Raw genomic sequence first — 16,487 nt, 5'->3', positions numbered from 1 at the left:
TACTTTGCACATGTCGAATTTGTGTCAAGTCATGTTGCATTTATTGTTATATAAGAATGACAATAAATATACTTATATGACAAATACATTAAAACATGAGTTTATTGTCATAGAGTACGGCATAGAATTAATCATAATGTCATGTACATTATGGCAGTATGTTACCTTGCATATGAAAATGCTGTCATTGTATTGTCATGTATAATCACAAGATATGGTATTTATGTTTATTATATTTAGGTTTATTATTGTCAACTTAAATGGGGAGCAAAACTTTATATGCAACATACCATGGCATAAAGGTCTGGTGTAGTACCTGCCTAGGCACTGCGGTAGAGTTGCTGCCTTACAGCACCAGAGACCTGGGTTTGATCCTGATCTCGGGTGCTGTCAGTCTTGCACTTTCTCTCTGTGGCCACGTGGGTTTTCTCCTAGTGCTCCAGTTTCCTCCTACATTCAAAAGACGTGCAGATTTGTAGGTTAAATGGCCTCTGTAAATTGTCCCTAGAGTGTTGGGAGTGGATGCAAAAGAGGAAAAACATACAAATAGGGTGAACGAGTGATCGATGTCGGTACGGACTTGGTGGGCCGAAGGACTTGTTTCTACTCTGTATATCAAAACTAAAACTAAACTACAATTAATGTGTTTTCCCTGTGACATGATATTTCACTCACATCTCACGTATTAAGTTTCTGCTCTTGGAAGATGTGTTGGACAAACTGTTGTGTACAAGATGTGCGTAAGGAGAGACTGGAACAAGAAAAATATATCCACTGTTATTGATTTGGCTCACTACAATACTTCTGTGTCTTCAAACCCTTTTCGATCAAGACTTTCATCCAGTGCTCTCAATAAAGGCAAAGTTCGCTCAAACAATAATTCGATGTGCTCCTTCAGACACTGCACAATATTGGCTCCGTGGGATGTGGTGAAATTAATCTCTGGAGATGGCATCAAAGAGAGAAATAATTGAATGCAATATTCCAAATAGTCTGGCTGGGATGTTGATCACCTTGGCCGTCTGCTTTCACCAGTTCCATGGCCCCATCCCCTGATGCTGTTCAAAGAGGCTTAAGCGAATATCTAGCAATGTTTGCAAACTTCACCCCCATATAGAGTGGGTTATAATGGCAAAGATGCAAATAAATGATTTGCAAATGTAACCTTTTTCTGACATGTTGAATCTAATCTAGGCAGCATTCTGGAAACTTATTTTGTACTTTCCCCCATGCCTCCATTTTCTCCACATGGCTTAACTTTGTTTTGTTTGGTAGCCAAGTGCAACTAAATAAGGAGACAGTATGCAGAAATAATACAACTAAACTAAGCTGAACTAAACTATTGAACTAAACTACTGAACTAAATTAATTATCTAAATTAATCAACTGAACTAACTAGGCTAAACTAAATTAAACTAAACAACCTAATTGGATCCAATGATTAATTTGACAGGTACATGGATAGGACAAGTTTAGAGGGATCTGGGCCAAATGCAGGCAGGTGGGACTAGTGCAGATGGAGCATATTGGTCGGTACGGGCAAGTTGAGCTGAAGGGCCTGTTTCCATGCTGTATGACTCTTTGATTCTAACTAAACTGAACTAAATGAAAAAAACGAAATGAAAACTAAAGTAAACAATACGAAACTAAACTAATCTCTACTAAATTAAACTGTATTAATCGTATCGGTGTTCGTTGAGTCACTCCATAGTGAACGTAGAAAGCTGAGGTATTATAAACCACTCAGATCTGCGCAAAAATCACAGGTCACAAACCTTCTGATGTCAATGTTGACAACATCACTGAAATGTTTGTTGCATTTCTGATTAATTTCATGGCCTTTTGGACACATGAAAACAGGGATCCATTTAGTTCTCCATGAGTGAGCGATGCATTCCAGCACTTCGCAGTATTTTAATTGAACAGATTCTATCAGCTCAGTAAGCCCCTGCAAAGGCTCTGTGCCAGTAATTGTCTGCCTTTATGAAGCTACACAAGAGCTGGACCTGTCCTTTCAGAGTTAAGGCAGGAATATTTCAATCCCGCAGTGCTGAACGCAGTGTCTTCCCCTCTTTAGTCAAAGGTCAGTAAAGGGAAATCCTGATATTTTCCTTTAACCTTCGTTCTAAAGCTTGATATCAACTACACTATTGGCATCAATATTCTTTATTATTGTAATGTGCATGGGGTGCAATGATAATCTTTAGTTTGCATGCAAGCTAGGCAGATAAAATTATACTAAACGTTAGTACAATCAAGCCAGACACAGGTACAATAGGTAGTACAAAGAGATTTAGTTTAGTTCAGTGTAGAGATAAAACGTGGTAACAGGCCATTCGGCCCACAGAATCCTCGCAGACCAGTGATCACCCCGTACACTGGTATGTATTCTTTAGTCTTCAGAGATACAGTGTAGAAACTGGCCCAATTGCCCAACAAGTCCATGCCATCCATCAATCACCCGTACACTAGTCTTTATTCTATAGTTAGACATACAGTGTGAAAACAGGCCCTTCAGCGCTTCAAGTCACTAGCACAATCCTACACACTAGGGACAATTTACAATTTTACCAAAGCCAATTAACCTACAAATCTGTACGTCATTGGAGTGTGGGAGGAAACCGGAGGTCCTGGAGGAAACCCATGCAATCACAGGGAGAACATGCAAGCTCCATACAGATAGCACGTGCAGTCAGGTGCAAACCCAGGTCTCTGGTGCAGTGAGGTAGCAGCTCTACCCACTGTGCCATTGTCCTGCCAATTGGTTTATGTAGGCAATAAAGTATTCCAAAGTTTGTAAAAGAATCCTTGAGAAGATGCAGCACATGCACAAATAAACTTAGAGGGAGAAAAGGTTGGGTGGGGGGGAATATGTGGAAGTCCAGGTCAGGCACCAGGTAGGGGAGGGGAGGGGGGATGCCCCTGGTGTTCCAAGCCTCCACCACCATCCGTGTACAAAACCTGTCCACACATCTTCATTAAACATTCCCTCTCTCACTTTATTGTTATGCCCTCTAGTTTTCGGCATTTCTACCTGGGGAAGAAAGGTTCTGACTGTCTACCTTATTTATGCCACTCATTTTGTTTAGTTTTAGTTATTAGTTTCAGAGATACAATGTGGAAACAAGCCCTTCGGCCCTCAAATCCCCACCGATCAGTGATCATCCCATACCCGAGCACTATCCTACACACTAGGGACAAATTAAGGAAGCCAATTAACCTATAAACCTGCACATTTTTGGAATGTGGTAGGAAACCGGAGCATCCGGAGAAAAACCATGCAGTCACAGGCAGCACCCGTAATCAGAATCAAACCTGGGTCTCTGGCGCTGTGAGTCAGCGACTCTACCGTTGTGTCACTGTGCCACCCATTATGTCTCCTCATAATTTTATATATGTTTTTAACATACTAGGTCAGCGATAGATTACCTCCAGATTCAGGGTCAATTTCTTCCCTGCTGTTATAAGGCACTAAACCATCCTACCAACAACTAGAGAGCTGTTCTGAGCTACCATCAACCTCATTGGAGACACTCAGATTATTTTTAATCAGACTTTACTGGATTTTATCTTGACTAAATGTTATTCCATTTATCCTGCATCTATACACTGTGGACGGCTCAATTGTAATCATGTATATTCTTTCCGCTGACTGGATAACATGCAACAGGGACCAATAAACTAATCTAAGCAACGCAACCACATTTTCAGGACATTGTGGTGCGATTTGTTCAGGCCCTCTGAATGAAAAGCTTTGCATCAAATTAAGCAAAGAGGGCAGCATGGTGACAGAGTTGTAGAGTTGCTGCCTTACAGTGCTAGAGACCTGGGTTCAATCTTGCCTATGGGTGTTGTCCATATGGAATTTGTATGTTCTCCCCATGACCAGTGTTGGTTTTCTTCGGGAGGTTTGGTTTCCTCCCACACTCCAAAGACGTATAGGTTTGTAGGTTAATTGACTTGGTAAAATAGCAAATTGTCCCAATTGTGTTTACGTAGTATAGTGTTAGTGTGCAGGGATCACTAGTCGGCACGGACTCAGAGGGCCGAAGGGCCTGGTTCCGTACTGTTTCTCGAAACTAAACTAAACTAACTGAAGGAGCAAAGTAAAATAAACGCTGTTAAATGAGAGCAAACCCCTATCACGCACATAATCACACAGAGGAAAGGGTTGGCGGAGAAAGGTAACCTGTTGGTAATATAACAGGGATTAGAAAATTAATAGCTCATTTGTGGAATTTGACCTAACTGTGAGTTCACTTAAATTAAAATCAACAGCAGTGAGGGTGCTGTGTGATTAATTGGAAAGGATGAGCCACACTTAATCACATTAGTAAAAAGAAGAAACCATTTGCAAACAGCACATTGCTTTTAGAGTGTTTGACTATTCAAAAACTGGGCAATTACCAGCGCAATACCTTAACTCCATAACCTTTCTTTAATAGCATTACAATGACAGCATGTAAAAAAAAAACCCACATGATGAATAAGGCAATGGCAATTAGATGAATAGTCACCCATATCGTGGGTATCATTATAGATGAGAATAGGTATCCCTCCTCCAAGTCCTGTGTTTTGAAATTGCTCAGTATGCAGTCCTGAATGGCTTGACTGTAAGTGATGAAAAAGTCTTTGGCCCACTATAATCTGTTTCACCTAGGCTTTCTCTCCCCTCTCTCATTGTGAGGTTAAAGCTAATACCTCCTCTTCAAAACGTGATGCTTAGTGCAAGCAATTAGCTAATGCCTTCACCTTTTAAAACCATCATCCAACCCTTTAGAGATACAGTGTATAAACAGGCTCTTCAGCCCACCAAACCTTATTTTATACTAAATGATGTCCCATTTATCCTGTATCTGTATGCTGTGTACAATGCGTTGTAATCATGTATAGTCTTTCCGTCGACTGGATAGTATGCAACAAAAAGCTTTTCACGTGATAATAAATTAAACTAAACTAAACCAAATAAACCAAGTCCATGGCGACCTTGGATCTAGAACACTAGAAGTATCCTACACCCTAGGGGCAATTTACAAAATCTTAATAACCTACTAACCTGATAATTCTTGGAATGTGGGAGGAAACCAGAGCACCTAGAGAAAATTCATGCAATCACTGTGAGAATGTGCAAATTGCACAGAGAGCACCTTTAGATGGAATCAAACCTGGGTCTCTCGCATTGTAAGGCAGCAGCTCCACCGCTGTGCCACTGTGCCACCTTTTCCAATATCCATGACTTCATTTTCAAGGTTTTCGCAAAGATGGCTTCAGAACTAGTGCCTACCTTAGTTGTCATCTTTCACAATTTCAGATTGTAGAATAGTTCCCACACAGATGGGATGGTGGCAAATAGGATCTTCAAAAGGAAAAGATGCAGGAGTGAGGTAACAGGAAAAAATGGCCGCGTTAACCTGATAAAAAAAGTCACAACTTGCTGGAGTGACTCAGAGTGTCAGGCAGCATCTCTGGAGAACATGGACAGGTGACGTTTCAGGTCTAATTGATGTTTCCAAATTATTAAGTACATTTAAATGATGCAGTTGTCATGGTAGCACAGTAGCACAGCAGATAAAGCTATTGCATCACAGTGTCTGAGACCCTGGCTCAACCCTGGTTCAACTCAGGTGTTGTCTATGTGGAGTTTGCACACTCACCCTGTAACCACATAGGTTTTCATAGTGGGAACTGCAGATGCTGGAGAATCGATGCTGGAGAATCCCTCCAACTGTACGAAACCTTCGATTCTCCAGCATCTGCAGTTCCCTCTTAACACTGTGTATACTCCACTGCGTTATCTCTTCAAGATATGCCTACCTTGAAGAAGTTCTCCTCTTCTCTCCGGAGACAGTTTCACAACCTCCTCTCTAACTGTCCCCCATCTGTGATCCCTCCTGCCCTCCAACTGTACGAAATCCCTTGTCAATTCTTCCCTTCCCTCTCGTACCACCCCCTCCCCGGGCACTTTCCCTTGCAACCGCAAGAGATGCAACACTTGTCCCTTTACCTCCCCCCTCGACTCCGTTCAAGGACCCAAGCAATCGTTCCAGGTGCGACAGAGGTTTACCTGCATCTCTTCCAACCTCATCTATTGCGTCCGATGCTCTAGATGTCAGCAGATCTATATCGGTGAGACCAAGCGGAGGTTGGGCGATCGTTTCGCCGAACACCTCCGCTCGGTCCGCAATAACCAAGCTGACCTACCGGTGGCTCAGCACTTCAACTCCCCCTCCCACTCCGTCTCCGACCTCTCTGTCCTGGGTCTCCTCCATGGCCACAGCGAGCAGCACCGGAAATTGGAGGAACAGCACCTCATATTCCGTTTGGGGAGTCTGCATCCCGGGGGCATGAACATCGAATTCTCCCAATTTTGTTAGTCCTTGCTGTCTCCTCCCCTTCCTCAGCCCCCCTGCTGTCTCCTCCCATCCCCCAGCCTTCGGGCTCCTCCTCCATTTCCCTTTCTTGTCCCCGCCCACCCCCACCCCCGATCAGTCTGAAGAAGGGCTTCGGCCCGAAACGTTGCCTATTTCCTTCGCTCCATAGATGCTGCTGCACCTGCTGAGTTTCTCCAGCTTTTTTGTGTAACCTTAGGTTTTCATAGTTGTGTCCTGGTTTCCTCCCACATCCAAAACTAAGATGGCCCTAGTGATTAGGGATGTGCAGAGAGCTGCCATGGTAGAATTTTAAAATGTGCCTCTGGATATGAATGGTTAAATTTGTTAATGGTTAAACATGAGAGGAATTGATCCAGTAGATGCACAGTGTCTCTTGCCCAGAGTTGGGGAATCAAGAACCAGAGGGCATAAGTTTAAGGTGAGTGGGAAAGATAGGAATCTGAGGGGTAACTTTTTCACACAAAAGATGGTGGATAGATGGATGGGACAAGCTGCCAGAGGAAGTAATTGAGGCAGGGACTATTACAATGTTTAAGAAACAATTAGCCAAGTACATGGATAGGACAGGTTTAGGGGGATATGTGCCACATTGCAAGCAAGTGGGACCTGTGTAGTTTTTTTTTTAATTTTTCTATGGATGTACGGAAACTTAATTATTTCTTCTATATAAAGCACTTTGGTTTTGACATGAGTTGATTTAAACGTGCTATATAAATAAAATTTACTTACTTACTTACTAGTTGGGACATGTTGGCCAGTGTGGGGAAGTGGGCTGAAGGGCCTGTTTCCACACTGTATGACTCTCTGACTCTAAATAATTTAATGGCTACTCCATTCCCTGTTAACATTTAAGGATAAAATGAAGTAGGGATGATCAACGGATGATTTCAATGTTCCAAACTTTAATTTCTTATAACATGTGGATAGCGTGATGTGTTTGGAATCTGTGACCAATATGGTGCTGCAGAGATCAGAGCTGGGACCACAGAAGGGTCCCGACCTGAAACATCGTCTGTCAATCTCCATCCACAGATGCTGTCTGATCCGCTGAGTTACTCCAACACTTTGTTTTCCTTTGCTTCTGTTGGAAGATAAATAAATGGGCAAGAGAACATTACTGTTAACTGGGAATGGTGCAGCCATTACATTATTTAGTCATAGAGTCATACTGTGTGGAAACAGGCCATTCGGCTCACTCACTCACACCAACCAACATGTCCCATTTATACTAGCCCCACCTGCCTGTGTTGGCCCATAGCCCTCTAATCCTGTCCTATCCATGTACCTGTCTAATTATTTCTTAAACGTTGCGATAGTTCCTGCCTCAACTACCACTTCTGGCAGCTCGTCCCATACTCTCACCTCCCTTTGTATGAAAAAAATATCTCTCAAATTCTTGTTAAATCTTTCCCCTTTCCACTTAAATTTATGTCCTTGGATTCTCGATTCCCCAACTCTGGGCAAGAAACTCTGTGTGTCTACCTGAACTATTCCTATCATTTGTGTGATTTGTGTTTACCATTGGTATAAACCAGTATCTGTAGTTCTTTGTTTTTACATGGACTGGGCAGTATTCAACATCAATTTGAAAACCATTACTACAATCTTGGTGATGGAAGCATACTGTGCAAAAATTAGTTGCAACATTTTTTTAAATTACAACATTAACAAAACTTCAAAAGGACTTGCTGGTTTTGAAATGCTTCAGGGCATTTGAAAAGAGACGCAGAAGGCACAATGCAATGTTTACCTGATGCAGGCCCAAATGCACTTGATGGCTTTAAAGTTATTTCTGTAATGGGCTGGTAAACATGGTGTACTAACAAATGCCTTCTATGAATCCATCATTGTTTTCTCATTCCTCTATTCTAAGCAATGACTATAATTTAGAAAATGCTGTAAATCACTTTTTTAATGGCTTTATTTTCTTGTTATTACACTGCAGGAAATTATAGTTTGGACCCTTACTATCATCTGTTTGCTCTGTCCATTCATTGTTTCTGGTTCAACTTGCTCACTGCCCGCATGCAGCTCACAGTCTCAGCCCCGCCCACAAGACTTTATTCCCCGTGGTGCCAGAAGGGGCAATACCTTCATGGTGACTGACAGGCGAGAAGACCAATCTGCTGATCTCACGATTTTTTAAACATTCATAACTTTTTTATTATTTCACCGATTGGAAAAAACCTTGGGGCAGTTGGAGAAGAGGACGACGGTGAGTAAGATGGCGAAAAAATCATAGCGATATAGGGTAGCATTTTTTCTAAAATGTATTTACAATGTAGACAGAAAGTGGTCAAGATGAGACTTTTAGTAATAGTATAGAAGATTGTCATGTATACCAAGGAACAGCGAAAAGCTTTGTTTTCCATGTTGTCCAATCAAATCAGATAATACCATACATAAATATAGTCAAGCCAAACTCTAGTGCAATAGGAAGGGTGCAGAGCAGTACAGTCTACAAAATTTAATTCCCAGAAATGTAGTGCACCAGTTCCAAAGACAGAGTCCAATGCCTGCAATAAGGGAGGGGCAAGCGGGACAGTACCCTCGTTAATGGAAGGACAGAAGCTTGATAACAGAGGGGAAGAAACTGTTCCTGAGTGGTGATATACGCTTTGAAGTTTCTGTATCTGCTTCCTGACAGGAGCAGGGTGAAGAAGGAATTGAATTAAGTTATCTGAGGTTGTAGGAGGTAATATTAAATTTAAAAGGCCTCAATGTGCCCAGACAGAAGAGGTTTAATTTAGTTAAATTTAGAGAAGGTTTAAACTCCGTACAAACAGCACCCATATTCGGGATCGAACCCGGGTCTCTGGCGCTGCAAAAGCTGTAAGGTAGCTACTTTACCACTGCGCCACCAGAGTTCCACAAGATTGTGATGGGCTTCATTGCAACAGCACAAGAGGCCACAGACTGATAGGTCAGATGGATGTAAGTTAAAGTGACGGTAACAGGTAGCCCAGGGTTGTCCCTGCCAACTTAGTTTAGCTCTTTCTCCAACAGTGCCAAAATAGATTTTGTACATGTGGCTCAGGAGTTGTGCTTGAGGTGACTCAGAGGCAAACTCAAGGCCACCCTCTAAACCAGAGCAAAAATGAAGAACATCAAGCATAGTACATGCCAAACAAAAAAAACATTTTCAAGTATATTTGTATTTATTTGTATGCCATTAATTTATTTATTCGTTTGATTTTAATAATATTTTAGTTATTTGATTTTCCATATCAAGTATTATGCTTTCTCTTCTTTTTATCTGTTTAATCCTAGAGTTGTAAAATTGAAAATAAATGAGTTCACACAGGCATTAATTTTACATTTAAGTCATAGTCATACAGCGCAAAAACAGGCCCTTTGGTGACTTGTCCATGCTGACTAACATCTAAACCAGTCCCACCTGCCCACATTCCACTAATGTGCCTGTCCCACTTAGGCAACCTTTTAGACGACTGCAGGAGACTGCAGTCGCCACATGTTCGCGGGTGGTTGCTGGGTAGTCGCCTTCATGGTCGTGAGGAGTTCCCGCATTCTAGATTCCCCCACTCTTAGTACAAGATTGTGCATTCACCCTTTCTGTTACCCTCTCGATTTCACAAGTTTTAGAGGGGTAAACCATGACAGAATTTAACTAAACTAAACTAAACTGAACCAAAAAGGTCTGCATTTAAAAATGTATTTAATTGTAAGGCCCTAATTAGAAATGGCCTAAGGAAGTGAGAGAGTGTGTAAGTATATGTGTGTCTTTGAAAATTACGTTGGAAATACACTGGGTGCACCCCGCCAATAACTTTACCATTACTGCTGTTAGTTTTGAAAAACAAAGTCAATCTAGGGCTTTCTTTCTGGTTTTATTGAAGATGCACCATTAATTTCTTGGTACATCATTTCTTTCACATTGAGACGAATGCAGCTGATATCAGGCTGCCTCCATGGTTTGATTCTGGTGCATGAAACTGAGCAAAGGATTGAACCGCAGTGCAGAATTAAAGAAAATTCTTGCATAAATGTACAGAGCTGAGTGCCTGGCTTCACTTGGCAAAGCCCCCTTCAGCTTTATGCCAAGGATAGCTAGACTATGAAGAGCAACTGCACAGCATTCCGTAGGGGTAGAGCTGCTGCCTTTCAGCGCCAGTGATCCTGGCTTGATCCGGATTATGGCTTCTGTTCATACGGAGTTTCTACTTTCTTCCCGTAACCACATGGGTTTTCACCGGGTGTTCCGGTTTCCTCCCACACTGCAATAGACATACAGGTTTGTAGATTGATTGTCTTCTGTAAATTGCCCCTGGTGTGGAGGATATTTATAGTGTATGGGGTGATTGCTTTTAGACGTGGACATGGTGGATTGAAAGGTCCATTTCTATGCTGTGTCTCCCTAAACTCCATTCAAATGAAAGGTTTATTGAACGTTTTTTTTGTTTAATCCACAATTTAATCAGCACTTTTTATGTAGACAAAAAGATTAGTAGGTTTATTAATTAAAAATTAGGCTACATTTATCAACATTTTTGTTTCTATCATGACCATAGGACATAGATGCAGAATTAGGCCATTGGGTCCATCGAGTCTGCTCTGGCATCCAACCAACCTACTTTTCCTTCTCAACTCCATACCTTCTGCCTTCTCCCGGTAACCTTTGACACCCTTACTAATGAATCAATGAATCAATCAATTATTTATTTAATTAATTAACGCATTTATTGGTCAAGTATTCACATACAAGAAATTTGCCTTGGTGCTCCGCCCGCAAGTGACAACGACATACAACGACAATCACCAACCTATCAAACACCGATTTAAAATACCCAATTATTGGCTTCTGCCGCCGTCTGTGGCAATCAATTCCACAGATATACCACCCTCTGACAATAGAAATTCCTCCTCATCTCCATCGGAAAGGTATCTCCTGTCCTTCTACAATATACCCCCCTGCCTCGCTTTCTGTTTTGAGTTTGTGTCCAAGTAATTAATTTAATAAAATAACTAAAATTAAAATAAAATTTAAAAAATTGATAATATAGTTTATAATTTCTTAGAGCTCCTAGTATGCCATCCACCAATACAAATACTATTAATATAGTATATAATTAATGTATAATATTTATTTAGTATTTCTTCACCTTGGATTGTCACCTTGTCGTGGTGGTGAAGCTTGTGTGGACCTGAGATCCTGAGAGCGATGCCGTCTGGCACTATGCTCCTAGTAGGGCCACCTGTGGTGGTAAGGTCAAGAGGGAGGTCTCTGACAAAGAGCAATCCAACCAAGACCTCAATGATGGAACAGGCGGAGGCCAATGGTTGACCTTAGTGGAGTGTCACAACGGCTGGGAAGGCGGATTACGGCTGCAGCAGAAAAGGATCTTCAGTCATCTTGGACTCCATGCCACTAAATCCTGACCCAGATGTGTCAAGGACTGTGGGGTGGCCGTCTGTGCCAGTCGCCCTATGTTAAACAAATGAATGCACAGGCCTCCTCCATATAGCGAATAGCACCCTGGAGACACCCATGGTCTGCCATGACCGAAGGGAACCGAAGACAAAAATAGAATACTATCAATTTTGTAAATTGTGTGTATACTTACCTGGCAGGGAAGAGACCGTGATCAAAAAGGCGGTTCACCCAGGACGAGGCTACCCCATTGCACTTCGGGTGTGCTGATGCCTGCAATGTCCCCAAATGCGTGATACTCGACTGCAAAATTTGTGGTAGTGGGGGACTGCGTTTGCATTGGCAAAAAAAGAAATAAACAAAGTAAATTGTGTGAATTATAAATAATCTATATTACTAAAAGTCTCATCTTGACCACTTCCTGCTGCACTGCATATTGATTTTAGAAAAAACACTGCCACTTACGGCTGTGATTTTAGGCCATTTTACTCAAAGTCCCCCTCCGCTGGTCTGGACAAGAGGATTTTTCCCATCAATTAAAAATAAAAGACTTATTAGTATATAAAAAATGTTGAGATTCTCTCTCCTGTTAATCACGCCATGAAAGCCATGCCCCCTCTTTGAGGGAGGGGGAAGGGACTAAAAACCCAGAAGTGTTGAGTGCCTCAGTCAGTCTCTGGGGGAGCGAGAGGGTTGCGTCTCTCAGTTTGAGTTGTGAATAACACTGTACACATGTCCAGTAAACTGTGGTTTGAAAATGTAGTTTGAAAATGCAAATGTGTTTTGTGGTTTGAAAATGCAAATGTGTGTTTTGCTTTAAAAATGTCTCAGTGTTTTTTGTTTTGAAAATCCTCAGTAGTATTTGCTTTGAAAATGCCTCAGTGGTTTATGCTTTGAAAATGCCTCGGTGTTTTTTGCTTTGAAAATGCCTCATTGTTGCCTGTGCTTTGAAAATGCCTCGGTGTTGCCTTTGCTTTAAAAATGCCTCATTGGAAAGTGGTTGGTGTTGTCTTTTGCTTTGAAACTGCCTCATTGGAAAGTGGTTGGTTTTGCCTTTTGCTTTGAAACTGCCTCATCTTGACCGCTTCCTGTTTGCGCTGTAAATTGATTTTAGAAAAAATGCTACCACGTGATTTTTGGCCATCTTACTCAGTCTCCCTCCACTCATCAGATGCCGAGGACCCATCGATGAAAAATAAAAGAGTTATTAGTGTTTAAAAAATGTTGAGATTCTCTCTGCTGTCAATCACACTATGAAGGCCACGCCCCTTCTGGTGGGAGGGGGAAGGGACTATAAAACCCAGACATGTGGGCGTGGCTCAGTCTCTGCAAGATAGGGGAGGGAGAGGTCATGACTCTCTGTCTGTTGTGGCCTTCCACCCAGCTTGAAATTGTAGGACTTGAATTTGGTGACCTTGCATCCTGCTTGCAATGGAATGAAACAGCACTTGAATTTGGTGGCCTTGCACACTGCTTGAAATGGCATGAAACTGCACGTGAATTTGGTGGCCTTGCACCCTGCTGGAAGTGGCATGAAACTGCTTTTGAATTTGCTTGCCATGCACCCTGCTTGAAGTTGCATGAAACTGCACTTGATTTTGATGGCCTTGCACCCTGCTTGAAGTGGCATGAAACCGCACTTGAATTTGGTGGCCTTGCACCCTGCTTGAAGTGATATGAAATTACTCTTAAATTTGGTGGCCTTGCACCCTGCTTGAAGTGGTATGAAACTGCACGAATTTGGTGGCCTTACACCTTGCTTGAGGTGGTATGAAACTGCACTTGAATTTGGTGGCCTTGCACCCTGCTTGAAGTGGCATGAAACTGCACTTGAATTTGGTTGCATTGCACCCTGCTTGAAATGGAATTTCAAGGAATAGCCGCGAGTCAACTGCCAGCCCACCAGCCGTGAGTGAGTGAGCTGCCAGCACAACAGGGTTGAGTGACCAAGCCGCGAGCCCAAGAATCCATTCGGCCACAATGTTCATACTAGCCCTCTGGATACCAGTCACTTCAGCCCACAGCACCCATACTAGCACTCCCCCCCCCCCCCCCCCCCACCCTCCCCGCCCCGCTCCCCACTGGCCAGCTAAATTGGAATTGGTGGAGAGGTGGAATATTGATTAGGGGGACCAGCGCTCTCATGTGAACTTGAGACCCAATGGGTCCCACTTAGTCTAGTAATTAATACATCTATATAACGTAAAGTCTCATCTTGACCACTTCCTGTCTGTGCTGTAAATTGATTTTAGAATAAACGCTACCATATATCACTATGATTTTTGGCCACCTAACTCACAGTTCTCCTCTGCTGAGGCAGTCCTGAGGATTTTTCCAATCGATGAAAAATAAAAAAGTTAAGAGTGTTTAAAACATCTTGAGATCAGCTGATTTGACCTCTCGACTGTCAATCATCACAATGAAGGTAACGCCCCTTCTGGGAAGGGCAAGACTATAAGACCCCGAATGCCTGGACGCGAGTCAGTCCCTCTGGAAGATTACGAGGGAGAGTCCATAACTGTGATACTAAGCTGTGAATCAACTGAACTATGAGTCTGCAATATATTTGAAATAAATGATTTGTTAGCCCTTAATAAAAATGCAATGAGTTGTTTGGCAATTTGGTGGCTGGCACTCTGCTTGAAAATCTATGAAATTGAATTTGGTGGCCTGCACTCTGCTTGAAATGCTATGCAATTGAATTTGGTGACCTGCACTCTGCTTGAAATGCTATGAAATTGAATTTAGTGGCCTGCACTCTGCTTGAAATGCTATGAAATTGCATTTGGTGGCCTGCACTCTGCTTGAAATGCTATAAAATTGAATTTGGTGAACTACAGTCTGCTTGAAATGGAATTTCAAGGAACAGCCATGAGTAAACTGCCAGCCCACCAGCCCTGAGTGACTGAGATGCCTGCCCAGCAGCCCTGAGCAACTGAGCTGCCAGCCCACCAAGCCTTGGTGACTGAGCTGCCAGCCCAAGATTCCATTCGGCCCACAATATCCATACTAGCCCTCTGGAAACCTGTCCCTTCGGCCTTCGACACCCATACTAGCACTTCAGAACCCCCCCCCCCCCCCTCCCCCCCCACTGGCCACCAATATTGGAATTCGTGGAGAGGTGGAATATTGCACTGGGGGATCATCCTGCTCATGTGAACATGTGACCCACTTAGTCTAGTGTTTTATGTAATGTTTTATAATTTTCATAACTACAGAAGTTAATTTACATCAAATGTTTTGAGTGATATGGGTCAAATACGGGCAAGGTATGAATAGTGTAGATCAGTGGTTCCCAACGTGGGGCGTACGCCCCACAGGGGGGCAATTTGATTTTTAAGGGGGGCAATTGAGCGCCCTTAAAAATAAGAGATTATTCTAATATAGAAATTTTCTCTCTCTTTATTACCTGTGAATACTCTTTTATTATCATATTTATCATTATTATTATTTTAATACCACCTAATGTTTTTTTCCTTTTTTTTACAATTTTTTAGTAATTTCTTGCTCAGAACTTTAACTGTCTTTTGTTTATTTCATTTTTCTTTTTCATGGATGCCATGTTCTTTTGAAGCTTGTTTAAACCAAGGTATTGGCGTTTTAAGCTTCTTCAGCTGAAACGGAGTTCACTTTTTAAATGTTAAGAATTATATATCACCACATGGGGGGGGGGGGGGGGGGCATCAGGATTTTAGAGGTGATTAGGTGGGGCATGGCCAAAAAAAAGGTTGGGAACCACTGGTGTAGATGAAGCATCTGATGGGGCAACTTGGTCAATATGGGCAAGTTGAGCTGAAGGGAATGTTTGTGTGATGTATGACACTCTGTCTCTCCATTCGGGAGTAAGTTAGCAGGTCAGGTAGCATCTCTGGAGGCCATGGATAGGTGATGTTTTGGTTCTAAAGGAGGGTGGCGACGCAACACGTTCAATGTTTCCATGTTGCATGACTTTATGACTAAATTATGCCTCCCACATTTAACTGCTTTATTTGTCACATATGCAACTGCAACAAGAGAAATTTATTTTGCAAATATTATACATGCGGGTGCAATCAATTTTTGTGTCATTATTCAAAGTTCAAAGTCTAGTCGGCTTGCCCGCTCGATGTACTGGAGCAGTTCCCGTGAACCAACGTATCTCTCCTCTCCTCGCCTAAGTATCACCATAACTCTATATTCTGCCCCATATAACCATATAACCATATAACAATTACAGCACGGAAAGAGGCCATCTCGACCCTTCTAGTCCGTGCCGAACACGTATTCTCCCCTAGTCCCATATACCTGCACTCAGACCATAACCCTCCATACCTTTCCCATCCATATAACTATCCAATTTATTTTTAAATGATAAAAAACGAACCTGCCTCCACCACCTTCACTGGAAGCTCATTCCACACAGCCACCACTCTCTGAGTAAAGAAGTCCCCCCTCATGTTACCCCTAAACTTCTGTCCCTTAATTCTGAAGTCATGTCCCCTTGTTTGAATCTTCCCTACTCTCAGTGGGAAAAGCGTATCCACGTCAACTCTGTCTATCCCTCTCATCATTTTAAAGACCTCTTTAAAGCCCCCTTGATATAAATGGGGAGCAATTCCATTTTGAATTCATTGAGAGATTGAAAGATACAACATGGAAACTGGCCCCTCTTCCCACCGAGTCCACACCGACCACCAGTCACCCGTTTGCATTTGTTCAATGTTATT

General features: G+C 42.3%; 1 non-coding gene across 1 annotated transcript; it reads left to right on the top strand.

The window, feature by feature from the left end:
- The first annotated feature begins 11,966 nt into the window (after positions 1 to 11,966).
- On the top strand, positions 11,967 to 12,128 carry LOC129705510 (U1 spliceosomal RNA). The gene has a single exon (XR_008724913.1). It is a non-coding gene; the product is annotated as a U1 spliceosomal RNA (small nuclear RNA).
- The last annotated feature ends 4,359 nt before the right edge of the window (positions 12,129 to 16,487 follow it).

This window comes from Leucoraja erinacea, chromosome 17 (assembly GCF_028641065.1).
Source record: "Leucoraja erinacea ecotype New England chromosome 17, Leri_hhj_1, whole genome shotgun sequence".
Lineage (NCBI taxonomy): Eukaryota > Metazoa > Chordata > Chondrichthyes > Rajiformes > Rajidae > Leucoraja > Leucoraja erinaceus.
This window is presented reverse-complemented; position numbering and strand designations above follow the sequence as displayed.